We start from the raw sequence: 27,563 nt of genomic DNA on the forward strand, positions 1-27,563 counted from the left end.
GCCGCCGGGAGCGCTAACCATACTCGCGCCGAGAAACGTGGCCCCGACCCGGCTGGCCCGGCCGCCCGCCCTTTGGCAGCCGAGCAGCTGAGAGGCAGTGAGATTTACAGTGACATTTGCCTTCTCATTTTGTTGTAGGGAGGCGGGCAGGCAGGGAGAGCGCGTGCTACGTAGCCTTTCTTATGGGTTGTGTAATAGCCGTTCAGTTTGCCCCGCGCTTCCCGGGTAGTTTTAAATGCATTGCTGTCAGGAGGTAGCTTTAACCAGGCGGATTTTTGCCTGAGCTGCACTAAGTCAGCTTGTTCAGGATACAGAATGGCCAGAGGATAGATAGAGTGCTACGGGGAAGTAATACTATTATTGATACATTGCAGTTCTGTAGGCAGAACTCATCTAATTCGTACAGTAGCCGTGGGAATTAACATGAAGAAACTGAGGCACAGAGCGGTGAACGGGATTAGCCTGCCAGGGCTCATGCACCACGGGTATCCGCCGACTCCAGCCCCGGTGTGCTTCGGAGATTTGGGGACTTCTCTAGGTGGTGAGTTCCCCAACTAGCGTCTGTATCTTGTTTCTGATGCTGGCCCCACATGAGCGATGGGAAGGCCAGAATGTCTAATGCAGAGGGTTTTCCTTGCTCTGAGCAGTTCTTAGAGCTGGCAGTCAGTGGCTGAACAGACACCAATCCAGAGAGAAGGCCATGGGCATTCACATTAAGGTGAGCCCCAAGTCTTAATGTTGTGCTGCTGGGTCTTAGTCATCACCCCTCTGCTCTCCGGCATGCCAGAGGGAGATTAAAGGAACCGTCCTTGCCTGCCAGGGTTATGGAGGCCACAAGGAGATTTTTTCTCTTAGGTTTTCAAAGTCACTCCAAGAAAGACCGTGGACGGACACCAGGTGGCATTTGTATAGGAAATAATCCTTCACATGTAATAAAAAGTCCCCATATTTGAAGTTGTTGTCTCAAGTGCCTTGGACAGAGTGTGGGAAGGTTAGGAGCTGGGAGATGTCATTTGAGCAGGCATGAGCCGTCAAAGAACTAGACCACTTCTGAGGCTCTTGACCTCTGCTGTGAGTTTGGTTCAAGGCATCATTGGAGCTTGTTTTTAGGGTTAGTTATGACTTTTGACCTCCCTATGACACTCTTGGGTGCGTGCTAAGTCGCTCAGTCGTGTCTGACTGTTTTGCGACACTATGGACTGTAACCCATCAGGCTCCTTTGTCTATGGGTTCTCTAGGCAAGAGTGCTGGAGTGGGCTTCTACTCCCTTTTCCAGGGCATCTTCCTGACCCCAGGGATCTAGATCTCTTGGATCTCCTCTATGGCAGGTGGATTCTTTACTGCTGAGCCACTGGGGAAGCCCCTTACAAGGGGTTAGTTGCATGTGTTTGAATTGTGTGATCTGTGTTTAGTTTCTTCCCTGCCCCTCCTTCTGCTCTCTAGGTGTTGGTATGTTTTGATCCACTTGTCACTATGTACTTAGTATTGCTTTCTGTAGCAGTTTTCACTTGTGGACGGGTTAATGTCATGTGTGTGGTCCTGGGCTGTCATTTTGTGGAACTTGACTGTAAAATGAAGGTTTGGGGAACCTTCCCTGGTGGTCCAGTGGTTAACTGCGCTTCTGACATAGGGGGCACGAGTTCGATCCCTGGTCTGCGAACTAAGATCCCACATGCTGTGTGGTGCAGCCAAAAAATAAAATAAAATTTTAAAAATAATAAATAAAATACAGGTTTGGGTTAGCTAACCAGGAACAATTTCTAGATTCTCGGATTATAATCCTGGCTCTGAATAAAGACCCTTGGGGGTTCTGGTTTTGAGCATCCCGGTTTGGCTTTAAAGTACCTCTTGGTTTTTTTTTTTTCTTTTTTTTTTTTTGCTACAGTTTCTTTGGATTACTCTTTTCATTTTGCAGTGGGGCTAAAAAGCACAGAGAGAGTTAAGTGGCATGAGCCCCGCTGTGTGACCCCAGCAAGGCTGCGATGGAGGTATGCTGAAACCAACACAAGTGTCGATGTCCAACATGAGATGTCAGGGGCCAAGGAAATGCTCCACTTGGGGAGACCTTCACTGTGTTCTTCTTAAATAACAGGGATGGTGGAGACTGTGAGTAACTGAGTCAGGAGCCCTGGGTTGGGGTTCAAGCCCAGCCCCTAACTTGCTTCATTCTTTAGGCACTGTTCTGTCACTAGGAAAATGGGGGCTATGGACCAGTTAATATTTCCTATTTTTCACCTGTCCTCCTTTCTACGAACACAGAATACTCATTGTCCTCTTTTTATGTTACTTGCAATTTGAAATAATTAATTACACTTGAAGCCCAATCAATGTAAATTGTATCTTGAGAGGAAAAAAAAGGTTTTGTTTTGTTTTTGTATTTTATAAGGCACACATTTTTAACCTTGATCTTGTAAAGTTCAGTGAGCGTGTTGGATGGGCCTGTGTTTTCCAGTTTTTCTCTCCTTTTTGGTGTGTGGACCATGGTGCTCAGGACTGGTCACTTTGATTTCTGAGCCCAGCAAGCTGCTCTGTTGTGTCTTAAGTGTGGAAAGTCAGCCTGGCTAATGCTTCACATTGTAATATTGCATATACTTTTCTGTGAAATCCCCTCCACCCAATGTCACCTTAATGACTTGCATTTTTCAAAGGGTGGTGACCATTAGTGGGAGAAACATTCTTAAAAAGCTAGGTTGGTGAGAGTACAAAATATTAAATAGAAGCATGTGTGGCATGTGGTAAGAAGTACTGTTGCTCTGTGACAGTCTGGGTTGTGTGTATGTGTGTTCCCTGAGTGGCTGTGCAAAATGTACCTCTGGCTAGGCCAAAAAGTCTGAGAAAACACTGAACCTCATCATCACTAACACCTCTCAAGTTCCAGCAGTCAACAGCCTGTGATTCTTAAGTAGGGATTTAGAAGACTTTTGGCAACTTTCCTCCTCCTTTCTGTGTCTTCCTCTCTCCCTTGGCCCCACGGTAGTGGCATATGACTGCTTACTCATCTGTAAAGGGACAGGCTGCCAGGACCTCGCAGTGGTCCCAAGGGAGGGAGCGAGGGGACCCTGTAGGGCTGTCACCCAGAGGTCGCCATGACTTGTTGCATTCCAGCTGGGGCTTTGCAGCAGCTCTGCCCTACGCCTCTCCCCCTGGTGCTCCAGAGGGGCCAGTGGTGTGGTCGCCTAGACCAGCACTTAGGGTGGACGTGAGAACCCCTGGTCCGGAGCGCTCAGGACTGTGGGGAGAATGCCAGGTGGGTGGAGGAGGAAATTCCAACCAGATTAGGCACACCGCTCTCCGACCATGCCCTGCGTCCTGCGGTGGCGAAAGCAAGGGCAGAAGGAAACAGGAAAGATTTGAAGCAAGAGAACTTCCGCTGACCCTTCTCTTGCTTTGCTTGTCAGGGAAACGCAGTCCCTTTAAGCTCTGCTGGGGGAAGCCCTCCTGCCCCGCTAGGGTGCAGCCGGATGGCAGGGCACTGACAGCCGGCCGAGCTGGTTGAGTCTAAGCCTTCTCTCTAGGAGCTGGTGGGTGCTGAGCCAGTTGGAAGCCTCGCTTGGCCTCGGGGGTTTCTGTCCCTGGCAGTGCTGAGCTCCAAGGAGCAGCAGCAGCGAGGCGGGCAGGTGCCAGGCAGCTCAGTGTTCCTCCACCTCTGGCTTTCCTCATCTTGGTCTCCGCAGTGCCAAGCAGACTGCTAGGGCCCTCAGTATGGGACGGGGTGATGAAGGCAGCTGCCAGCGTCCTTCCCTCCCACCCTCTCCAGTGCTTTCAAAACCACATACAGCCCAGGAGATGCCACTCCGCTTCGAAAGAGTGTGAAATCCCAAGTTGCTCTCGTTTTTTGCGACAAAAGTTCAGTGATTTTTCAGTCTCCTTCCGATCCTGCCCTTCCCTTCTTCGCCATCCTCCTTCAGTGGGAAGGAGCACTTTTCTCTAAGGTGGATCTGGGAGTGGCATGGAGTCCAGCGAGGAATTCTTTTTGAACTTCTGTACTGTTGTTTGTTTCATGAATGCCCAGGCCACGTGCTGATGCCCAGGCCTGGGGTCTCTTGGAGGAGTGGGGGCAGGGATCTGGTCCCAGAGACAGCGCTCGGCCCCCACGTGGCCCCTTTCCTGCCTGCCGCTGGCCCCCTCTGTCCGGAAATGGGGGAGGGCAAGGCCAGGGCAGAGGGCTTGGAGGGTAGCCCCTGAGATTACAGCGGGCAGCCAAGGCGACCTCAGATCTTCAATAGGGGAAGGCACTGGGGCTAACTTGGAGGGGGAGTTCAATTACATTTTTCAAATCACGCCTTGGGGTGCACAAGGGGTAGGGGGCGTGCCCTTGAGGTAGAGGGCTTGTCACATAAGGCAGAGGGTGTCGCTCTGTGGAGTGGGCATCCTATGCCTTTCCTGGTTGCCCCTGGGCACGTTTTAGCCACTGTGGCCCTTTCATTGATTAGGGCCTTTGTCCCCTCGATCTTTGGGGTGGTGACCAGTCTCCAAACTCGAGTCCTGCTTTCCTTTGTTTACAGGCTTGGGGTCTGGACCCCTCTGGCATTCCCTGATGCCCTGGATGAACTGGTTTGCTTGTGTTCAAGGAAACCTTTGGCGGTCTCTCTTGAACCCCCGAACTTTCTGGCTTTTTTCCTGTGTCCCCTAGGTCCCCAAGCTTTCCTGCCCAGAGAGTTTTCTTTTTGTTTTAAATCTTCCTTGTGAGTTCTGCTTGGCCCAAAGCCTGCCCTCCTCTCCCAGTCAACACCTTGGAATGTTCACTGTCGCCATTTTTCATAGGAAGCTTCCTCCAATCACTTTAACTGCAAGTGAAAGTGAAAGTGAAATCGCTCAGCTGTGTCTGACTCTTTGCAACCCCATGGACTGTAGCCTGCCAGGTTCAACTGTCCATGGGATTTTCCAGGCAAGAATACTGGAGTGAGTTGCCATTTCCTTCTCCAGGAGATCTTCCTGACCCAGGGATTGAACCCAGGTCTCCTGCATTGTAGGCAGACGCTTTACCGTCTGAGCCACCAGGGAAGTCTCAGATGTGCCCTCAGACTCCTTCTGAGCCTGAATTCTCACCGGCAGAGAACTGGCTTGGGGTAGTTCAGATCCCAGGCTTTTGACTTACCGGTTGGGTGGGACACTTAGCTTTTCGGAGTTCTGGTAGTTTCCTTATCTATGAAATGCAGAAGCTAATTTCCTTCCTGCTTTCTCTTTCCTGAACCAACTTTCCCTGGCTTCCTTCTTTATTTTTCCCCTGGACCCTGTGAAAGTTCCTTGTAATTGACTCCTTTACATCTTCACTGAATGTTCCTTCCTCCTCCCTGTGCCGATAGACATCCAGCGCTTCTCCTGAGGCCTCTCCCTAATGCCTCTCAGGTAGAGATGATGCCCATTAGTTTAAATCAGGCACCTTGGGGCTGCGACCCTCCCACTGTTACTTGCTCACCCTATCAAGCTCTTCTTTCCCTTTGAGGCTCCTGCCCTCCACTTCCACCAGCATCTGTCCCTCTTCTCCCCTTGCTCACCCTATCAAGCTCTCCTTTCCCTTTGAGGCTCCTGCCATCCACTTCCACCAGCATCTGTCCCTCTTCTCCCTGTGTTACCACTCACCTTCTTCTCCACTGGGATGGCAGGGTGGGTAGAGGGAGGGACTCTTGATCCAGACTGTGGTCCTGCTTCCCACTTGGGTGTGACCTGGGGCAAATGTCTTCACCTCTCTGCCTGGTTTCTCCATTTATAAAAGAAGGAAACAATGGTACTGATGTCCTGGGTATCTGTGAGGGTTAAGTCCTTACAGCGGTTATCATTACCTCCTGTGTAGGACTGTCCTCTGGGTGGGACCTTTCAGCTTCAGTACCATCATCATCAATGACAATGTGATCCAGCCACTTTCCTTCATCCTCTGGATGTTGACATTGGCTCACAGACTGTTCGTCCATCCTGAATTCTATTATCATCCTGAGAGTGTTCCATTTTGGTCACCACTTGACTAACATCCAAATGCCTACATTCTTTTTTTCTTTTGCCTACTGCACAGTCTGTGGAACTTCCCCAACCAGGGATCAAACCCATGCCCCCTGCATTGGAAGCACAGACCACCAGGGAAGTCCCAAATCCCTCTATTCTTTACGCCACTCAGGTTCATGGCTGTTACTTCTAAGGGCCTTGTCCTGGCCCTGAACCTTTCTGCCCCTGAAATCGTGCATTCAGATGTTTCAGAGTCTGGCCACAGCTTTCTCATGGTCACACTGTGTGAAGACTCTCTCCTCTTCTCTGTCTCATCTCATCGCATCCCTGGCTTCCTCATCCAGCCTGGCCCCCACAGCCCATCACTGCAGCCACTCTCCAGCCCATAGTTTCTTTGCCTTTGGATCTTCCTACACCTGCCTGCCCACATCTGATCCCCAACAACCCACTGCCCACAGGGAAGCCCAGCCCTTCAGGAGAAACCCTCACATTGTGTCCACTGCTGCCCTGTGTGCCAGGCGTTTGGGGCCCCAGCCTGGCCTTCCCTGTGCTCTGGTCAGTCGGCTTCCATCCTGCTCAGCAGCTGCTTCAGACCACCTTGCCTCTCAGACTCCCACCCTTCCACTTTTTTCAGCCTCAGTGTGGCATCTTGCTCTCTGTTCCTAGAGGAACCCGGACTCCATCAAATTCTTCCTCTAACTGTCCTTCCCACTAGCCTGCCAACCCCTGCCCCTTCTCCTATTGTAAAGTAAGAGGGTCCTTCCTTCTTCTAAGGAGAATCAGTGGGTGTAGCAACCAGTGATGTACACCTGGGTTTGAATCCTGGCTCTTCACCTGGGCCATCTTACTTGACCTCTCTAAGCTCAGTTTCCTTATCTACAGATTGGGAATATGAATCCCAAGACCCAGATTCTTTTTTACTGAAAAAGTGGGCATGACGTATGTAAAGCTTTTGCTGCAGTGTCTGGTGCCTAAGTTCTCAATAAAGGTCATGGTCATAGTTATTTTGGTCATCTGTCTCTTGAGTAACCCAGTTCCAGTATCTTGGCCTCTACCTCACCCCCACCTCCAGCCATTGGTTCCTTCTTAAGAGCATTTCTGAATCCATACTTGTCTCATCTTAAATAACAAACCAACCCCAGGCAGCTCACCTTGACCCCATGTGCCCCGAGAGTTTTTTCTCCTTAAAATAACATGTGTTGGGAAAGGATGGTTGACACTCAGTTTCTACCTTCTCCCCTTGTCACCTCCCCCTCCCCCCAGACCTCTGGCATTTTGCATCTGTTTAGTCACTGTCTCCTGCAGTTTGTTTAGATTCATGTCTACTGAGTTGGTGATGCTCTCTAACCATCTCATCCTCTGCTGCCCTCTTCTCCTTTTGCCATCAATCTTTCTCAACATCAGGGTCTTTTCCAGTGAGTCGGCTCTTCGTGTTAGGTGGCCAAAGGATTGGAGCTTCAGCTTCAGCATCAGTCCTTTCTGGTGAATATTCAGGGTTGATTTCCTTTGCACCCACCGCTCTGCTGAAACCCCACTAGGCTACCAGCGATTTCCTGGCTAATAAATTCAGCTACCCTTTTCCCGGTCCCTTTTGATGACAGGCAGCCTCCTGGTCTTCTTTTTGTCTCTCGGGACACATCTCTTTTTCTCCCTGGGTGCTGATAACTCACGGTTTGCACATCTGTGTCTCTGGTCGGGTCTGTCTGGGAGCTGGGTATCCTGTTGCCTTGGAGACATGTCCAGTTGGCTGCCTCAGTGTCCATCATGGACATCCTGCCCTCTCCTCTGGTCTTCCCTTTGGCCTGGGCCCCCTTCCTCAGAAGGCTGGGGATGGTCTTCAACATTTCCCCCATTTCTGCCCCTCTTCCCCTCTCCCCATATGCTTCCAAGACCTGTCCACTCCTGCATCTGTGATACTCCTTAAATCTGTTTTCTTCTCCCTCCTGCTGGTTCAGGGGACTCTGCCTCTGTCTCCTTTACATTGCAGGCTTCCTTGATCACAGAGTCACAATTGGATAAACCTGCCCTTTCTCTCCCCTCCTTTTTCGCTCTCACTTCCCTACTGCCCAGACCTGCTTTTCTCCACAGCATGTGTTACCCTGTAACCCACAATACCATTAACTTATATGTATTATTTACATAGTTTAGTGTTTTTTTCATAATTGTAATATGATCTCCATTGTTCACAGTCTGTCTTCCCTCATTCGAATGTCAGCTCTCAAAGGGCAGGAATTTTTGACTCCTTTGTTCTCTTGAGTGTTCCCTTTGCCAGAAATAGTTCTGGGCACATAGTAGGTGCTCAGTTAAGTATTTGTTGAATGAATGCCCACAAATCCTTCTTAGCTGATCTGCTCATCCCCAGTTTTCTCTCCTTAAACAGGGAAGAGTAATAATACTCATCCTACATACCTTTCAGATCTGCTTAATCAAGTCTTAGAAGAAAATGCAACCAGGTTTGCAGTGATCACAGTTTATAAAGCTTAAAGCTCTCTGCAGGTGCCAGGCTATGGTATTTATTATCAAATGAGGATCATGTTAAAGGGGCGGAGTTAGCTGATTGGAACTGAAAATCCAGCCTGTTCTCCATGGTGCAGCAGAGCCTGAGAGGGGCCTGAGGGGGTCAAGCGGCAGCCCCATTGTCTCAGTTCACTTCCAGTAGTGTCTCCACCTGACACCACATGGCTGTCCCCATTGCCTTCAGAATAAACCTGGACTACCTTGAGTGGCACGCTGAGGCCCAGACCCTCTTTCCCTCGGACTTATTCTCCAGAGACACGTAAAGGTTTTCTGTGACTCTTGGTTGAATGAATCAGTTGTTTTAAAGAGATGTGAGGTGGGGGTGGGGGAAGTGCTTTAAAACCTGCTATTAAACAAGTGCTGGTTTTTATTTTGTTTTGCTTAGCGTTGTTTGGGATCCCTACTGTCCTTGGCCAGACAGAGACTCAGCCCCTTTGTCTGTCCGTTTTCTATGGTGGAACCCACAAGCCCCCGTTGAGGCTGTTTATTCATCTGGCCACCCACTTCATTCATTGCACACTGACTGAGGGCCCTCCTTACCCAGGCAACCAAAATAAGTCCTGGCTCCTATTTCCAGAGCCTGCTCCCTGTAATTAGACCCTGAGCTTAGGTGATGAGACCGGCTTGCTTTGGGGAGAAGAATGACCCATCTTGATATTGACTTTCATATGGGTGTGAGGGCCGGGGTGGGTGAACTCAGAAGGGCTCAGGCTGCCATCTTGAAATTCTGGGGCCGGCAGGGCAGTGTCACTGGGGCTCTTTGCTGGGCCCTCTTGAGTTGGCTTCTTCCCCTCTGGGAAACAGTGGCCTTCAGTTGTACTGTGCCCCACCCCCCACCACACACACACATCCTCTTCCTCACCCCTGCAGTTGTTAGTCATTTTGGAAGCTGAAATTGGCTCCCAGAAGGTAACTTTGAGAACCACCACCCCCCACCCCGCCCAATAATCCCAGCCTGCCGGGAAGGGCCGTAGTCTGGTCACTAAGAAGTGTTTTGGTTTCACATTCGTGCTTTCTCTCTGAAGAGAAAACAAAACATGTTGAAATAGAGCGAAATCCCAGCAGCAGCTTGGTTGAAGCAAAAGTTGCATAACAGGTTTAGGAAATGTCTGGCCACCGTGGGTCAGGTGGAGGGACTGCCACTTCGTGTCCCTGAGAGGACGTCCTCCGGGGCCACCAGCTTCCGGATCCATCACACACAAAACCCTGTGAGCGACTGAGAAAGGCACTGTCCCCTGAGGTCTGGTGGCAGAGGCCCCTGATGGATCTCTCAGTGTGGCCTCGGCCTTTGTTCCCTGGAGATGCTGCTGTGGGCCGGCGTTGGGGAGGGGGGACGTGTGTGTCACACTTGTGCTGGTGTTGGGACCCCTGGAAAGCTGTGGAGGTGGGGGTGGAGGGGTCAGGCCCCATGAATTTAAGTCCCCATCCTGCCACTCATCTGCTTGGAAACCTGGATGAGTTATTTCTCTGGCTTGGTGTCTCTGTGTCTCATAGACTATTATTAGCCGCCTGGACTGACATCATCTGTTTACCTACTGGACGGGGCTGTTGAGTAGCTCAGGTGGGATCACGTTTGCAGGTGGCTTGTCTCAGTCGTGCCCACCTCTGTGTGACCCCATGGACTCTAGCCCACTAGCCTTCTCTGTCCACAGATTGTTCCTGGCAAGAATTTTGGAGTGAATAGCCATTTCCTTCTCCAGGGGATCTTCCTGACTCAGGGATCAAACCTGCGTCTCCTGCATTACATTGCATTGCATTATCCTCTGAGACACCAGGAAAGCCCAAACCTTGACAGGCCCCACTAATGACAGATCGTATCAGAGGTAATATGCTGAAATAAGGGCCTTTCAAGGTTAACAGCATGGGCCCTGAGTCCAGACTGCCTGGCTGGTGCCTGGACAAATTGCTGAAACCTTTTTGTGCCTTATTTTTCTCATCTGTGAAATGGGAATAAAACACTACACACCTCATAGTGTGTTGCTATGAGAATGAATTATGCTACAACTAGAATGTTAAGAATAGTGTCAGTGGTAAGCTCTCACTTTATATTAGCTCCTATTATCATTTCTGAAAGTGTTATTACTTTTTTTAGACTGATTTTTTTTAATTCATTTTTTATTTGCATTGGATCTTAATTGAAGCACACGGGATCTTCGTTGCATCAGGCAGGATCTTTCGTTGCCGTGCATGGGCTCTCTAGTTGTGGCAGATGGGTTCAGTAGTTGTGGGACACATGGGCTTAGTTGCTCCACATGTGGAATCCTAATGCCCTGACCAGGGATCATACCCACGTCCCCTGCATTGCAAGGTGAATTCTTAACCACTGGACCACCCCAGAAAGTATTATTGCTTGAATGCTTGGTTATGCTTGTATGTTGCTGTTGTAACTCTATCTTGCATTATTTTCGTGTTGTTTTAACCTATATTCTGTCACTTGATCCTCTTAGCTCTCCTTTGAAGATAGGAAAAAGCACCCACAGTCTCTCATTTCATAAATGAGAAAACTAAGCTTCAGAACAATAACATGGCCTGGAACTTGTGCCTCTTTCTGCTGTACCAGCACTGAAGGTACTGGTACAGACCTTTATACCATTGACAAAGTATAAAGCTCTCTGCAGCTGCCAGGCCATGGTATTTATTACCAAACTGGGATCCTGTTAAAGGCAAGTTGAGGAAAGGAATCAGGTAGGAGCAAGCATGTGAAGTGCTGAGATGTAGACTCATGTTAATGATGGCAGAGCCCTTGAGCTGGGTTCTGAGAGGAGATTTTGGGGTTCCAGCTGCATTTTTGGGAGGGAGAAACTGGAGCTGAGGAAGCTCTGGCAAAAAGTCATAGTTTGGCATGGAACTTGGAGCTCTAACATATAGGTAGGAGTTCTTTGGTCACCTATTCCAATATGTAGGGCAAGGGGATGATCACAAATGGTTATTACCATAGGATATTTTTGGTTCTCTCTGGCTTCTTTTTCTGGAGCAAACTGCAGCTGCTATGGCACATTCTCATTTTAGCGGTGAGTCAAAGTTGGACTCAGTATAGTAACTTGATTTTGGATTAGCTTAAGGATTCCTTTCCAAAAGACAGCCTAAAAATGACCTATGGAAAGAGTACTACATCATAGCTCCTTGGTCTGCTAGGGTTGCAGTATTCTCATCTCAAATAGGGAAGAGTAACAATGCCCGCTGCACCTCCCTTTCAGTTCTACTTAATACATGTGGTAAGAAAATACAGCCTGTTTTGCAGTCAACAGACCTTTATACCATTTACAAAGTATAAAGCTCTCTGCAGGTGCCAGGCCGTGGTATTTATTATCAAACTGGGATCCTGTTAAAGGGGTAGGTTTAGCTAGTTGGAATGGAAAATACAGGCTCTGGTTCCGGCCACTGTAGGATTCGCTGCAGCTGCATGGCCTTGGGCACTTAGCCTCTCTTCTTACCTTCTGTGTCTCCCATCTGTTGAATAAAGACCAGGGTGGCCGTCTGCCGCCACCTCTTTCGCTGGGTAATCAGGAAGAGCCAATTATACTCTGGGGCATGCTCAGAAATACATTTAAAATTGATGATGTCGGACCAGCGATGAGAGGCCTGCATACAACTACTGTGATTAAGGCCAGTGATTAAGGATTCCTCCAGAGAGTGGGGCCCCTCCTTTTCATCTCCATGGGGTTGTCACCTTAGAGGCTCCATTTCATTTTGCAGGTGAGTCTGTCCCCTTGAGTGGCTGGCGGGTGAGGCTGGGGACTGAGAAAGGTGGCCGATCATCCTGAAGCATGACTCTATCTGCTGATGCCCTTACCTGCCTTGGTCCCTTGCTGCTCTGTGTGCTCTGGTTACTCATGGCCACTGATCATTGAAAGGAAGAAGGGGAGGCGGTAGGGCACAGATGCCTTTGTCCTGGGGTCCCTGGTCCTCCTTTCCTCACACTGCCCACAGGGAGGGGGTTTTGCTGGCATGTTGCCTCGCCCTGGGCCTGGCAGATGGTGTGGAAGGTGGATGTGAGGGTGGGTGCTGGCAGCTGCAGGAAGCTTGCCAGCCAACTTGCTAGGAATGGAAACATGCAGGGCCCTGCCTCTGACTTGCAGTGGGGTGCTCTGCTCCCCTGGAATAGAGGCTGTATCCCATGGGTGTCCCAGGGCTGTCTCCAGCCTGAATTAGAGAAACAAGTGATTGCCTGATAATCAGATCTCAGAAGCCACACTGAAGAAATAGGGGGAAACCTTTCCAAGGGAAAGAAGATGCTGTTGTGTGTGTACATGAGTGCAAAAGTCTAAGGACGAACCCAAGGCGTGTCATGGACTGTAGAACCAGCTCTCTTTCCTTAGTCACTGTTTCCACCGCTTGTTTGCTAAGTGTTGGCTTGCATAAGCCTGATTCATGGAATTTCTCTACCGAGAAGGAGTTAAAAGCCATGTGTAAAAGTGCAGCATCATCCCCTAGTCTTCATTTTAATGAGAAAATTAATTCAGAACTGGGAACATGTGGGTGTGACTACATGTGCCAAGCACTGGAAGCCTGGAGGCTTCTTGCCTGTGAGGTCCATCCTCACAGAAGTCCCCTGTCTGCCAGGAGGACAGAGGTATCACTGAATCATTCCTGGAGGGGGGTGATGAGTCTCTTCTCACAGAAACCAAACCTTGTCAAGAGCGGTCAGGAAAAGGGCCCTGGAAGAAATAATATATCAACAGCTGTATCTAGACTGAAGGAGATATAGATGGTAGGACAGAACTGGACGATTCCCTCTCCCCTGGGATGTCACAGCCTGTCCCCAAGGTGCCTGGCTATCCCCAGGACACCTGTACCCTCCCCTGTCACTCTGCTTTTGGGTTTCTGCTCCGAGCCTTCTGCCCACAGAATTAGCCGAGAAAGTTTTTGTGTTTGGTGGGGGTGGTCACACCAGGGCCTGCCCCCATTCTGAAATTCCTTCTTCTTCCCTCCCCCCACATTCTGAATTTTAATTCACTGTTCGACCACCAAGTGACTGCTTGGCAGCATCCAGGGAGGCCCAGCCTCCCCCTGGTGGGAGCTTTCCCTGCAGAGCTGAGGACCAGAGGAGTCAATAACACAGAGGAAGGGAGGAAAGCTGTCATGTCACAGGCATTTCTGCTCATAATCGGCTCCTAACTGATGGGTGACATGAGTGGCAAATGCCAGCTGGAGCAGCAGCCAGGCAAGTAGCTAAAAATTAAATACAGTCACATGATTTGGTGAGGTTTAGGGTTTGCCTGAGTAACCTTTTCAGGCCCAGATCACAGTTTAGATCACGAGAGAAATGTGGCAAAGACAGAGGTTAATCTTGAGCCCCACATGGGGACCTGTGATGGATACTCAGATTCCTGCCTCATTCCTCGTCACTTCTTTTTAATGACATTTAAAATTTTTCTATTCATTTATTTTTGGCTTTGCTAAGTCTTCACTGCTGCATGGACTTTTCTCTGGTCACGGCAAGTGGGGGCTGCTCTCTAATTGCAGTACTTGGGCTTCTCATTGCAATGGCTTCTCTTGTTGTGGAGCACAGGCCTTAGGCTCACAGGCTTCAGTAGTTGTGGCACATGGGCTCAGTATTTGTGGCCCCTGGGCGCTAGAGCACAAGCTCCGTAGTTATAGCGCAGTGGCTTAGTTGTTTCACTGCATGTGGAATCCTCTAGGACCAGGGATTGAACCTGCGTCTCCTGCATTGGCAGGCAGATTCTTTACTGCTGATCCACCAGGGTCGCCCCCTCCCTGTCACTTTTTAAAGGCAGCTGAATAGTTGGAAATTTTTTTTTCCTGCCCTCTCTTTTCTTTGAATCCTCCTATCTGTGGTGGATCCTTCTCTAAATGCAGAGAGTTCAGTTCCTGGGGCTTGTCCATACACCTCCAGTGATTCTGATAAAGGCTGGAAGCTGCTGGCTCTTGAGGATTTTCCTTCTGGTGCCCGTATCAGTCCAGGTTAAGAGAGAAAAGCTGCTGGATCTCCCAGCTTCTAAAAACTGAGTCCTGTTTCTCCACAAGACCAGTCCTGTGACATGGGCAAGAACTGACCGAACCCAAGGCCAGCCTTCTCTTTCTTTGTCTGTGGATTTCCCTGGCATCTGACGTCTTTGTTACTAAAGCTGCTGGGTGTTTTGAAGGAGGACGTCGGTGGGCCTTTTTCAGTGTCGCTTAACAATGCCGAGCTGTTCCCCAGGAGAAACAGTTGGGGTACAAGCAAAAGTTGGATCTGCTGGACATTAAATCATAGAAGATGCCCTGCTGGAATAGGGGTTGTCAGTGAAAGGGTTAATAACCTAAAATGAGCAAGAGAGACTAGAGGACTCTCTTTTAGTGTAAGTGTGTTTAAAAACTGTTTTCCCTAGAATCTTGGCTTCTCAGACAATCACTGAATTAATGAGTATATTTATGCCAGGAAGTGTGAAGCGTTAAATAAATTTATTTCGAAAATGACTGAAGATTTATAATGAGTCCTCAGAGCAGCAAGAATATCGGCTTCACTCAGTCAGACAGAGCAAGACAAATATCATATGATGTCACTTGTGGAATCTAAAAAAAATGTTACAGATGAACTTATTTACAAAACAGAAACAGACTCAATGACAAAGAAAGCAAATTTACAGTTACCAAAGGGGAAGGGGGATGGGGAAGGCATAAATTAGGAGTTTGGGATTAACAGATACACACTACTATATATAAAACAGATAAACAACAGGAACCTACTGCATTGCACAGGAAACTATATTCAATACCTTATAATAACCTATAATGGAAAAGAATCTGAAAAGGTATTTTATATATGTATATGAATTATATATGAATCACTTTGCTATACACCTGAAATTAAATAGCATTGTAAATCAGCTATAATTCAATTTTAAAAAATACCTAAAGCAAGATGAAAAATACATTGATTAAAAAAGAAAGAAGGTCAGCTTTAGCAATTTTTCTTCGTAAAAACAACAGAATAATAATAAGGAATACATTGACAAGTTAGAGTGACTCCTAGTTCCTTCTTTGCCTCCAAGAAAGTCTTTTGAGGTTCAGAAGGAGGTAGAGAAGGAGTTGACACTGCAGTTTGTCACCGTGGGGTCTGTTATCCTTGGAGTTAGCGCTGTTCCCTCCACTGGCATCTGTGACTGATGCTTCCCCTGACCTGGTGTAAAAATTCTCACTTTAACCTTCCCTTGAATGTTTCTTCCAGGGTCTTTTGAGTTTTATGATAATCTAATCATAAGAAAATTTCTGAAATTCCCTTTCAGAACCTAAAAAAAACGAAAGTTAACTACAGAGCTGGGCTTTTACTAGAAGTGGCTTTTAAATTGAAAACAGATTTCTGATCCTCTCTGAGCAGCCAGAGTTGAAGGGACAGGAAGAACCTTTGCCAACCCAGAGCTTGAGTATGGAGGGCAGGGAATGAAAGGAAAAACACAGCAAAATGGATCCTTTCTTTGGAGACACACACAGAACATTTAATTTGCATTTTAGGGTGAGTTATAATTAGCTTGTGATAACCAGAAGCCCACCAGCCGAGTGACTCTTAGAAAGCATTTCAGTTGTCTGAGTCTCAGTTTGTTCATCTGTAAAATGACAAAATGGAACTAAAACTATATGGTTTCTTAGGAAGCTTCTAGTTCTAAAAGTTCTGCTCTTTGTTTGCATGGGCTGTATAACTTTGGGCCCTGTCCTTTGATTTGGAATGTAAAGTATAGACTTAACAAGCACTTCAGCTTGAAGGAGGAAGCTAGGAAGATGACCTCCCCCACCCCGACACACACACACCCTGGAATTAAAAGAACTAGATGCCCAAATACTTTTGGGGGACCTTGTTTCCTAGAGTATCTGCCAAGAAATGGTAGTCTATTTAATTTACTTGAAACCTTTAACTGCAATACTAGAAGACTGTGAACTGTTCATTCAGACAATTCTAGAAATGCTGAATGGCCACAGTCCCACCCTGGAATCAAGGGGAGCCATGTAGCCGATGCTTCTGGAAGGCTCTGTTTATAGCTCTCTGACTCCTTCCTGCCTGGGCCATTTTATGAGCTCACTACCAGGAAGCTGAGTCATCGAGGGGTCAGCCGGCACGGCCACGGTCACCCAGCTTTGCCAGCAGCAAGGATGGGTGAGCCCAGACAGCTGGGGCATTTTCGTGAACTTTGGTGGGAATGTCAGGATGAAGGGGCCACTCCTTACCTTGGAAGGCTTGCTGCCGCCACTCCCATCACGGTGACGGGAACACCATCACTCCCTGTGGCTTGTGTTCAGGTCAGAACCAAAGAGACTGAAACATTGCATAGAGGGTCAGCTGACTGTCTTCTTTTCAGGGCTCAGCACAGGCTGCGCTGTGCTCCTGGTACCCAGCGGGCTGCAGGGTCATCACCTTCCTCGGGGCCTCTGTTCACATCCCACCTGCCGCTACCTACATCCCGAGGTGGCCCCCTTCTTCTCCCATGCTTCTTTCTGCATGACTCCCCCAGGCTTCTGGTCACTGCTTCAAAGTTGCTTCTGGGACCCTCGAATCTAAACTCGGTCCCTGCCTTTGTTGTCACAGCATTTTTACCTTGTCCTTTACTTCAGGATGGTTTGTTGTTGTTCAGTTGCTCAGTTGTGTCTGACTCTTTGCAACCCCATGGACTGCAGCACTCTAGGCTTCCCTGTGCTTCCCTATCTCCTGGAGTTTGCTCAAACTCATGTCCATTGAGTCAATGATGTCATCCAACCATTTCATCCTCTGTCACCCCCTTAGTTTGTAACTTTTTATTTGTATGATTTGGGGTTTGCTCTTTCCCTCCCCTCCTGGACTATAACCTCCTTGAAGGCAGGGACTCTCTGCCTACCCCAAGCATCCCCAGCTCCCCTAGCAGCACACTGTTTGTTGTTGGGAGAATCTGTTGGTAGACTGACCCTGTTTTACCAACACAAGACTCCTGTGGTCTGGTCCCTCACTTTCATCCCCAGCACCCATTCATCTCTCCTCCCTTCTGGAAACACTTCTTGTCATTCGACTTTGGTTTAAATCATACACTTGAGCTCTGTTTCCAGGATGAGGGTTTTCATTGATAGGAAATCTCATCCAGGATCAAACGTTCTTGCCATTCTCTTCGGCATCCAGGGAAACAAAAATAGCTCCCCTCGAACTTAGAAAATCATTTGTCTGTGTAGAAAGTAGTACCTGCAAGTGGATTTTGGAGACTGAAAGGTGAGTGTCCAGAATGTTACCTTTGGCATCTTTCCTCTGAGACCTTTAGCACATCAAGCCTGGTGGTTCTGGTCTTTTGTCCTCTTTCTCTGTTATCGTCTGGTAGGAAGGGTGTGTGAAGAAACCAGAGAACATCCCCTCCAGCTGTGACCTGGCCCTGCCTGCACGTAAATCATTCAGCCTTACGGAGCTGATTTGACAGCAGTGTTTGTGGGAAATCTGGCTTCAGTAACGTCTGGAAAATTTCCCTGCGGCCCGTCCTTAGCCCTCTGGTGTTCCCCTCAACTCTGGAGCTTGGCTCTCACGGGGCTCATATCCTGGGCTCTTATCCTGCGTGTTAGGCCCCAGAAAACATGAAATGTCTCGCTCCATGGGACATAGGTGCTCAGCAAGCAGATGGCCGTTTGGGGAGGAGAGTGCATCCGGGCCTTAAAATGCCCGCTTTGTGAATGAAATACAGTGTGCCTCAGAGCCCTCCTCCATTGATTATTATTATTGTTTATTTATTTTTGGCTGTGCTGGGCCTTGGTTGATGTGCAGGCTTTTCTCTAGTTGCGGTGAGCAGGGGCTACTCTCATTGCGGTGGCTTCTCTTGTTGCGGAGCACAGGCTCAATAGTTGTAGTCCACAGGCTTAGTTGCCCCGTGGCATGTGGGATCCTCCGGGACCAGGGATTGAACCCATGTCTCCTGCACTGGCAGACAGATTCTTTACCACTGAGCCACCAGGGAAGCCCCTCAGTTCTTGAGTGTCTGTTGCAGTAAAGCACAGTGCTGGGGCACAGAGATCACAGCATCTGAGGCTGCCTCTCCCTTTGTGTTTCTCTCAGACTTTAATAGGAGGCAGGCATGCAGATGCATCACCTGGTATAATTAGTAGTATAGGAATGAGCAAGAGAAGGCTGGCGACAGGGTAGCCTTGAAAAGGCTTTTTTTTCCCTGTGGGTAATAGGCTAATCGTGAGGCTTCCTTTGGAAGGTGTGGTCTCTGTGGAAGGGTGTGGAAGCCGGTCTTGCAGAAGCTGGCAGGACCACTCTTGACTGGGGAACCGTGCATGGGGCTTGTGAGGTACCCGGCTCTCTGAGTCCGTCCAGGGTGGATCCGGGAGAGCTGTCACCCACAGCCCTGAGGGGGCCACCTCTGCTCCCTGGCTCTGAAGGCAGGGCAGGAATCACCTGCATGGTCATCCAGTCTCTCTGATACAAATGAGTGGCTGGTTTTTGGCAGGTACTGCCACACTTGAACAGGTGGGATAGTGCTTCCTGGCATGATGGCCTTGGGCTGGGACAGGCCTGTGTGTACTGGACAGGGAAGTGCTGCATCATCCAGGCTGGGGGTCAGCCTGTGGAAAAGGGTGAGCATCCCAGCTCTGCATCTTAAGCCTTTCTATTGTGTGTGTGGGTTTAGTTGCTCAGTTGTGTCTGACTCTTTGCAACCCCATGGAGTGGAGCCCACCAGGCTCCTCTTTCCATGGGATTCTCCAGGCAAGAATACTGGAGTGGATTACCATGCCCTCCTCCAGGGGATCTTCCCAACCCAGAGATGGAACCCATGTCTCTGCATCTCCTCCATTGGCAGGCAGATTTTTCCCCACAGTGCCACCTGGGAAGCCCCAAAGCCTTTCTATCTTCCATCAAAGCTTCTGCCTTCGTTCCATCTTGGGTGGAATTTCCAGGTACTTCCTCAAGGCTGGGAATGTTACTGTGTCCATGGGGATTACATGGTGCATTTGAGACCCCTGACCACATTCACCAAACAGATAAACAAACCCCAAACTGCTCTCCCAGGTGTTCAAGGAAACCTCAGGGAACTATTGGATTGTGGCCAGACTTCAGACTGTGATTTCAGAAACGCATGTGGAGTGAGCTATTGATTAGATTGTTAGTGTTTAAAAATTGTGGTTATTAGAAAAATTATTTTAAATTTAAAAATGTCTTAAAATTTAAAAAGTTGTGGTTAAAATACACATAAAACTTGCCATCTTAGCCTTTTTTCAGTGTGCATTTCACTACTGTGGTATATCGACATTACTGTACAACCATCATCCCCATCCACCTCCAGAACTTTTCTCATCTTTGCAAACCGAAACTGTCCCCATTAAACAGCATCGCCTCATTGTCCCCAGCCCCCTGGCAACCACCATTCTCCTTTCTGTCACTTTGCATTTGACTATTCCGGATACCGCATCTAAGTGCAATCATACAGTGTTTGTCTTTTTGTGACCAGTTTATTTCACTTAGCATCATGTCTTTGAGGTTCATCTGTGTTGTAGCACTTGTCAGAATTTCTTTCCTTTTTGAGGCTGAATAGTATACCATTGCCAGAGAAGGCAATGGCACCCCACTCTAGCGTTCTTGCCTGGAGAATCCCATGGACAGGGGAGCCTGGTGGGCTGCCGTCTCTGGGGTCGCACAGAGTCGGACACGACTGAAGCGACTTAGCAGCAGCAGCAGCAGCAGTGTACCATTGCATGGATAATATCACCTTTTGTTTATTCATTCATCCATGGATGGGCACTTGGGTTGCTTCCACTTTTTGGCTATTGTGAAGAATACCGCTGTGAACTTGGGTGTGTATATATATATATATGTCTTTGGGACTCAGCTTTCAGTTCTTCTGGATCTATACCCAGAGGTGGGATGACTGGATCATGTGGTAGTTTCTATTTTTAATTCTTTAAGGAACTTCCATACTGTTTTCCATAGAGGCTGCACCTTTTTACACTCCCACTGACAATGCACATGGGTTCTAATCTCTGCTGGAATTCTTTTTTTTTTTTTTAATACAGCGTTTTAAATTTTTATTTGTCTATTTTTTTATTTTTGGCTGCTCTGGGTCTTCGGTGCGTTGTGTGAGCTTTCTCTAGTAGTGGCAAGGGGAGCTCCTCTTTGTTTTGGGGCACAGGCTCCTCATTGCGGTGGCTTCTCTTACTGCAGAGCATAGGGTGTTTGGGCTCAGTAGCTGTGTGCGTGCGCTTAGTTGCTTTGAGGCATGTGGAATCTTCCCGGACCAAGGATGGAACCTGTGTCTCCTCCACTGCCAGGTGGATTCTCCACTGTGTCACCAGGGAAGTCCAATACAAGGGTTTTTAAGCCGAGGTTCTATAGTATAGATGTATAGTATCTAACGTAGCGTACATTTACTGGTGGCTCAGTGGTAAAGAACCTGCCTGCCAATGCAGGAGATGTAAAAGATGCAGGTTCAGTCCCTGGGTCAGAAAGATCCCCTGGAGAAGAAAATGGTAACCCACTCCAGTATTCTTGCCTGGAAAACCCCACGGACAGAGGAGCTTGGTGGGCTACAGTCCATGGGGTTGCAAAGAATTGGAAATGACTTAGCAACTGAGCACACAAGCACACATCAAATTAAACACTTCCCCTCTCAAGCATTTGTTTTCCAAAGGACTCTTTAGTGGCTTTATAGATTTAGAATGTTAGAAGTCAAAAAGAGACTTAGAGATCATCTAAGACTTAGAGACTCTAAGACTTAAAATCTCTAAGACTTAGAGATCATCTAAGATCAGACTAAGTCTTAGTCTTAGAGATCATCTACGGACTCTATTCACTGGATGTGTGTGCGTGCTAAGTCAACTTTAGTTGTGTCCAGCTCTGTGCGACGCTAAGGACTGTAGCCCACCAGGCTTCTCTGTCCATGGGATTCTCCAGGCAAGAATACTGGCGGGGGGTTGCCATACCTTCCTCCAGGGAATCTTCCTGACCCAGGGATTGAACTCATGTCTCTTCTGTCTCCTGTAATTGACAGGTGGGTTCTTTACCACTAGCACCACCGGGGAAGCCCATTCATTGGACAAGTATTTGCAATTGTAATGGATGGGTGACTAGATAGAGGAAATCTCCCACATCTCGGGTTTACCTGCTGGTGGGAATTCCTGTGGATACCCAGCCAGGAGTTCCTTAGGGACTTGTTGGCAAAGCTGGATGGAAATTGAGGTTTTCTGACTCAGCGCAGGACTCTCTCCTTTCTCTGGAATATCTGTGCCCGGTAGTACCATGTGGGTTTATTTATGCCCAAAATCTGAGGGGCCTGAGAGCCTGCCCCACCTATGGGCAGAGCATAGTGGAGGGAGCAGACACCCTGTGCCCAGTCCTGTAGCTCACTGTGGCCCTGGCTGCCTGTTTCTCTGCAGTTCAGAGGGTTGTGGGTGCTTGAGTGCTGGGGAGGACCTTTACCCTGTGGTGACCCTGCAGGAATGGGTGCCAGTCAGCAGTGTCAGGGAACCTTGGCACTTAAGGGCCTTACCCTTGCCGGGGCCCTGGACTTCAGCACCAGTTAAAGGTCTGAACTGTCCTGGGCTCTTAGTGAACTTTCTGCAGCTCTTTTGTCTTGGGCCCTCTGCACTAGCATAAATTGACACTAGCTTTTCCCTCCCTCCTCTTTGACTCTCCAAGTTTCCTTCCTTATATAATCAGGATTAATGTAAGCAGCAGGTTCCATTCATTTAGAATTGGGGAGCAAAGGAAGGTGAATGTGGAAACGGAGTGGGTGGGAGGGACAGAGACCCTTAGAGGCTATTATGTACAAATCCCCTCACTTTCCTGGGCTTCAGATTCTCTTCTGTTAAGATAGGCAGCAAGAATGTAAGGGCTGCCGGTCACTCCCAACAATGGCTCAGGTCATCTCATCCAAATAGGCAGTGATTTGTGAGGTGTTGCTTCCAACCAGGGTGGATTATGGGGGCACCCTTCTCTAGGAGGTGGTCATCTTTTAAAGGAATTTAAGTTAAAATGACGTCTTCCTAGGAATTTCTATATATCTCCTCCCCACCCCCACCAAATTGGGAATTCCCTGTTGGCTCAGGAAATCTGCCTGCAATGCAGGATACCTGGGTTCAATCCCTGGTTGGGAAGATTCCTTGGAGAAGGGAATGGCTACCCCCTCCAATATTCTTGCCTGGAGAATTCCATGGACAGAGGAGCCTGGCAGGCTACAGTCTATGGTGCAAAGAGTCAGACACAACTGAGCGACTAACACCCCCATCAAAAAGAACCAAAAATGTAAAGCCCCAGCAGCTGGATGCCAGACCCCAGGCAAAGGGCTTTTGATTCATTGTATTTTTTAATCTTCACAGAGACTAGAAGGTGGCTGCTGCGATGAGTGCCATTTCCAGAGAAGGAAACAGGCTGGGAGGGATTGAGTAACTTGCCAAAGGTGCAAAGGTGGGAGGAGGAAGCTGCCGGGCTGGGATGTAGGTCACGTGGGGCTCCAGAGCCTGTTCCGTTGGTCTTTGAGGGTCTGGACTCCATTGGAAACCACAGGGCCACCTCCCCTTTGGCCAGCCTCTTTCTGTCGGAGGGGGTTAGAGTGGGGATTCCATTGCTATTGCTTTATTTCTTTTTAAAAAATATTTATTTATTTATTTATTTTTGGCTGTGCTGGGTCTTCATGGCTACTTGCAGGCTTTCTCTAGTTGCAGTGAGTGGGGGCTACTTTCCGGTTTCGGTGCGCAGGCTTCTCTTGTTGCAGAGTATGGGCTCTAGAGCACAAGCTCAGTAGTAGTGTTGCACAGGCTTAGCTGTTCCATGGCATATGGATTCTTCCCAGAAGGGGGATCAACCTGTGTCCCCTGCGTTGGCAGGCAGATTTCTTGCCACTGGACCACCAGGAAAGCCCCAAGCCCTTTATTTTTATCTGTTTTACCACACTGTGTGGCATGCGGGATCTTAGTTCTGGACCAGGGATCAAACCTGTGCCCCCTGCAGTGGAAGTTCAGAGTCCTAACCACTGGACTTCTAGGAAAGTGTCCTGTCCCTTTATTGTGAGGTTGTAGGAACTGTGGCCTGGAGTCCTCAGTGCTCTGTGGCTGGTAGCTTATTTCTGGGACCCTGGGCTCTGTTTAATTTCTAGCCTATCTGATTCTGTAGTCTTAATGATTCAGTTCAAGCCTGTAATGAACATCCTTTGTGCCAAACAGCCATTTATGAGCAAGCGGGGAAAAATACCCACATCTCCTATCTAGGCAAGATTAAGCTAGTTTGGGTGGTGGTTCTTAATGATATTTCAAAGACATTTGTATTAACACAGGTGATTCCATACTTGCTGGAGCCCTTTTACAAAAACTTTTAGTAATGGTCACATTTACCAAGCATCTCCTCTACTGTGCTACGTGCTTTTTTGTTGTTCAGTTGCTAAGTCGTGTCCGACTCTTTACAGCCCCAAGGACTACAGCACGCCAGGCTTGCCTGTCCTTCACTTCTCCAGGAGTTTGCTCAGACTTACATCCATTGAGTTGATGATGCCATCCAACCATCTCATCCTCTGTTGCTCCCTTCTCCTCCTGCCCTCAATCTTTCCCAGCATCAGGGTCTTTTCCAAAGAGTCAGCTCTTTGCATCAGGTGGCCAAGTATTGGAGCTTCAGCATCAGTCCTTTCAGTGAATACTCAGGGTGGATTTCCTGCTAAGGGATGGCAACCCACTTCTTGCCTGGAGAATCCCAGGGATGGGGGAGCCTAGTGGGCTGCCGTCTGTGGGGTCACACAGAGTCGGACACGACTGAAGTGACTTAGCAGCAGCAGCAAGGGACTCTCAAGAGTTTTTTTCTACATCACAATTCGAAAGCATCAATTCTTTGGTGCTCAGCCTTCTTTATGGTTCAACTCTCACATCCGTACATGACTCTTGGAAAAACCACAGCTTTGACTAGACGGACCTTTGTCAGCAAAGTGATGCCCACAAAGTAATGTACTTATTATATTTTCTCATTTGGGCTTCCCAGGTGGAGCTAGTGGTAAAGAATTCGCCTTTGCAGGAGACACAAGAGACACGTGTTTGTTATTCATTCCCAGAAGCATATGAAGTAGAGATTTTATCCCATTAGGCCACTGAATGGCAAAGAATTTTAGTAACTTCGCCAAAGGTGTGCCGTTCAAAAATAGTGCAGTGGTTGAGGATGGGGCCATTACTGTGTCCCCAGATCCTAAGACCGGAGTCTGGCATGTTGTCAGGGCTCAGTATGTGATGGGTGACTGAATGGATGAACTTCAGACCCCAGGCACTATCTGATTGGATGAAATTTCTTTGAGATTCCCCGATTGGGATTTTTATAGCAAAATAATAGTTAAAGGAGGGTCAGGTGGGCAGGATCTGGGAGTTGGAGAGCTGTCCTGTCCTGGGGCAGTGGTGACCACCTCTTGTAGCTTAGGCAAGTCACACAACTTTTCCCGCATCAGCCAGGCAGCGTTGTGTGAGCTGGAACTCTGAAATCAGGTGGAAGCCCAGAGGAAATCCGCTCCCCACCCCTGTCATGCAGAACAGGTGATGGCTGAGCTTTGGGGGCTGAAGTAGGGAGTGGGACTGTCTGGACTCTGCTTCTTCCACACACAGTCAATGTGCTGGTGCTCTGAGTGTGGGGGAGGGGCGTGATCATGTGCTCCCAGGTCACTTCCATGGGGACACTTGTATTAAACTTCTTCTTCAGTGTGCAGTGGTGGCTTAGCAAATTTGCCCAGATGCCAGGAAGACAGAACACTTGGGAGAACGAGGTGTTTTTCCAGCTCTGCCTCTGATGTCTTGTCCTCACTTGTGGGTGGGGTGTTTTTAAGCCAATGATATAGACAAGGCCACTGAGTCCAGGGAGGCTTCTGGGAGGCCAAGTGAGTGAAATTCTTCCTTGCAAGCAGCCTGGTCACTGGAGCATTTTGTCTCGCGTGTTTTTGAATTTTGACTGAGTGCCGAACGTTCATTGTCAGTCAGGATGTCTTTCCAGGCCACAGCCTGAATGGACAGGTGATTCAGGGTCTTTTCCAGGAGAAAGGTGAGTTCATGTTGAACTAGCTGCTAGTACTCAGTTCTGTGTGAGCCTAGTGGTGAGGCTGATGGCCAGAGTTGGAGAACAATGATGCTGTGTGACCTCCAAGGGACTAGGTTCTGACGGCCCGTAAGTACCGCCTGGATAGAGACCTCCACCCCTCAACCCTCTGCCCCTGGCCCTTCCTGGACTTCAGCATCAAGGATTTAGGTGTCTTTGAGGCATCAAGGCTACTCGATCTTTAAAAGGTTGTGTACTTGAGCTGGTGTACATGTGACTTAGCACAGTTGTAGAAGTGGGGTGGCATCCCTGGTGGCTTAGACGGTAAAGAATCTACATGCTGTGTGGGAGACCTAGGTTCGATCCCTGGGTTGGGAAGATCCCCTGGAGGAGGGCATAGCAACCCACTCCAGTATTCTTGTCTGGAGAATCCCCATGGACAGAGGAGCCTGGTGGGCTACAGTCCTTGGGGTCACAAAGAGTCAGACACTACCGAGCAACTAAGCACAGCACAGCACAGAAGCAGGGCACATCAGAGATGAGGGAGAAGTTGCAGGTCCTAAGTGACCTTTCCAGTCCACATTTTCACGAGGTGGGGGTCGTGTAGCCTGGTGGTTAAGGGCATGGTATGGAGCCAGTCTATCTGACTTCCAGCCCTTTCTGTACTCTGTGACCTTGGGGCCAGTCGCTTATCCTACTGTGCCTCAGTTTCTTTGTCTGTAAAGTGGGTAGGGTTAGCTGGTGATGTGACTGCTTAATTATTATAATTATTTATGTGTAGAGGCATTGGCGGAGAAGACAATGGCACCCCGCTCCAGTACTCTTGCCTAGAAAATCCCATGAACAGAGGAGCCTGGTGGGCTGCGGTGCAGTCCATGGGGTCGCTAAGAGTCGGACACGACTGAGCGACTTCACTTTCACTTTCATGCATTGGAGAAGCAAATGGCAACCCACTCCAGTGTTCTTGCCTGGAGAATCCCAGGGACCGGGGAGCCTGGTGGGCTGCCCTGTATGGGGTCGCACAGAGTCGGACACGACTGAAGCGACTTAGCAGCAGCAGCAGAGGCATTGGGGCTCAGAGAAGTAAGGCCGTTTGCCTAAGGCCACACAGCCCTTCAGGGCTTCCCTGGTGGCTCAGTGGTAAAGAATCCACCTGCCAATGCAGGAGACATGAGTTCGATCCTTGGGTAGGGAAGATCCTCTGCAGAAGGAAATGGCAACCCACTGTAGTATTCTTGCCTGGAAAATCCCAGAAACAAAGGAGCCTGGCAGGCTACAGTCCATGAGGTCCCAAAGAGTCGGAAACGACTGGGCAACTAAACAGCAACAGCACAGTCCTTCCTGCTGCATATGGGGCTTGAACACAGGAACCCAGCCCTGGCTTGTCTTACTAGAGCCAGGCGAGGTGGGTCGCAGTGACCAGTGGTCCAGCCTTTCCCTGTACCTAGTGCCCCCTGCAACCCCCTCTCTGTTTCCCAGTGAGATCTCCAGTCCCACCCATGAAATTCCAACCCTGTTACCTGTAATCTTGGGAATTTGGCTGCCTCTAGAGCAGAGGTAATTTAATCCTTTGGGCGGGGCACCAACTAGGTGCTCCCAGCATGTCCTAGGTACACTGGATCTGAGTCAGGTACAGATTATTCCATCCCTCCCTTCTGCTATAGAATTTTCTTGAGAAAGGGAAGAAGAAGCAGGTTTGGCTCCCAAGATAAAGGTATGTGGGAATGGCATCCTTGGAGCCACAGGCGGGCGAGGTTGTGCTGTGAGCTGCTGCCGGGGAGGGAGACTTCCATGGCTGTGCTGTTACAGTGGCCTTGCAGCCTGTAACGGGACACGGGACCCGGTGGAGAGGGCTTCTGTTGCCTGGTGCCTTCTCCCAGATGTGGCTTCTGTGCGACTCTTGTGTCAAGTGAGGGACGTAACCATGGAAAACACTTGACTGGAAAGTAAATTCCAAACACCTTAGCAAGCTCTTCAGGCAGGGCCTCCCCTAGTCCAGCCCCGACCTGCCTTTTCTCCCAGCCAGCAAATGTGTTGTTGTTGTTGTTTAGCTGCTAACTCTTGTCTTACTCTTTTTCGACTCCATGGACTGCAGCCCACCAGGTTCCTGTGTCCATGGAGCTCTCCAGGCAAGAATACTGGAGTGGGCTGCCATTTCCTTCTCCAGGGGATC

The 27,563-nt window shown here is 48.9% G+C and overlaps 1 protein-coding gene across 1 annotated transcript in view; it reads left to right on the forward strand.

Moving 5' to 3' along the window:
- The window catches only part of SLC25A37 (solute carrier family 25 (mitochondrial iron transporter), member 37), a 48,227-nt gene that overhangs the window by 1,089 nt on the left and 19,575 nt on the right, over positions 1–27,563 (forward strand). The gene's annotated exons all lie outside the window — the stretch shown is intronic.

This window comes from Bison bison, unplaced genomic scaffold, assembly GCF_000754665.1.
Source record: "Bison bison bison isolate TAMUID 2011002044 unplaced genomic scaffold, Bison_UMD1.0 scf7180017864261, whole genome shotgun sequence".
NCBI lineage: Eukaryota > Metazoa > Chordata > Mammalia > Artiodactyla > Bovidae > Bison > Bison bison.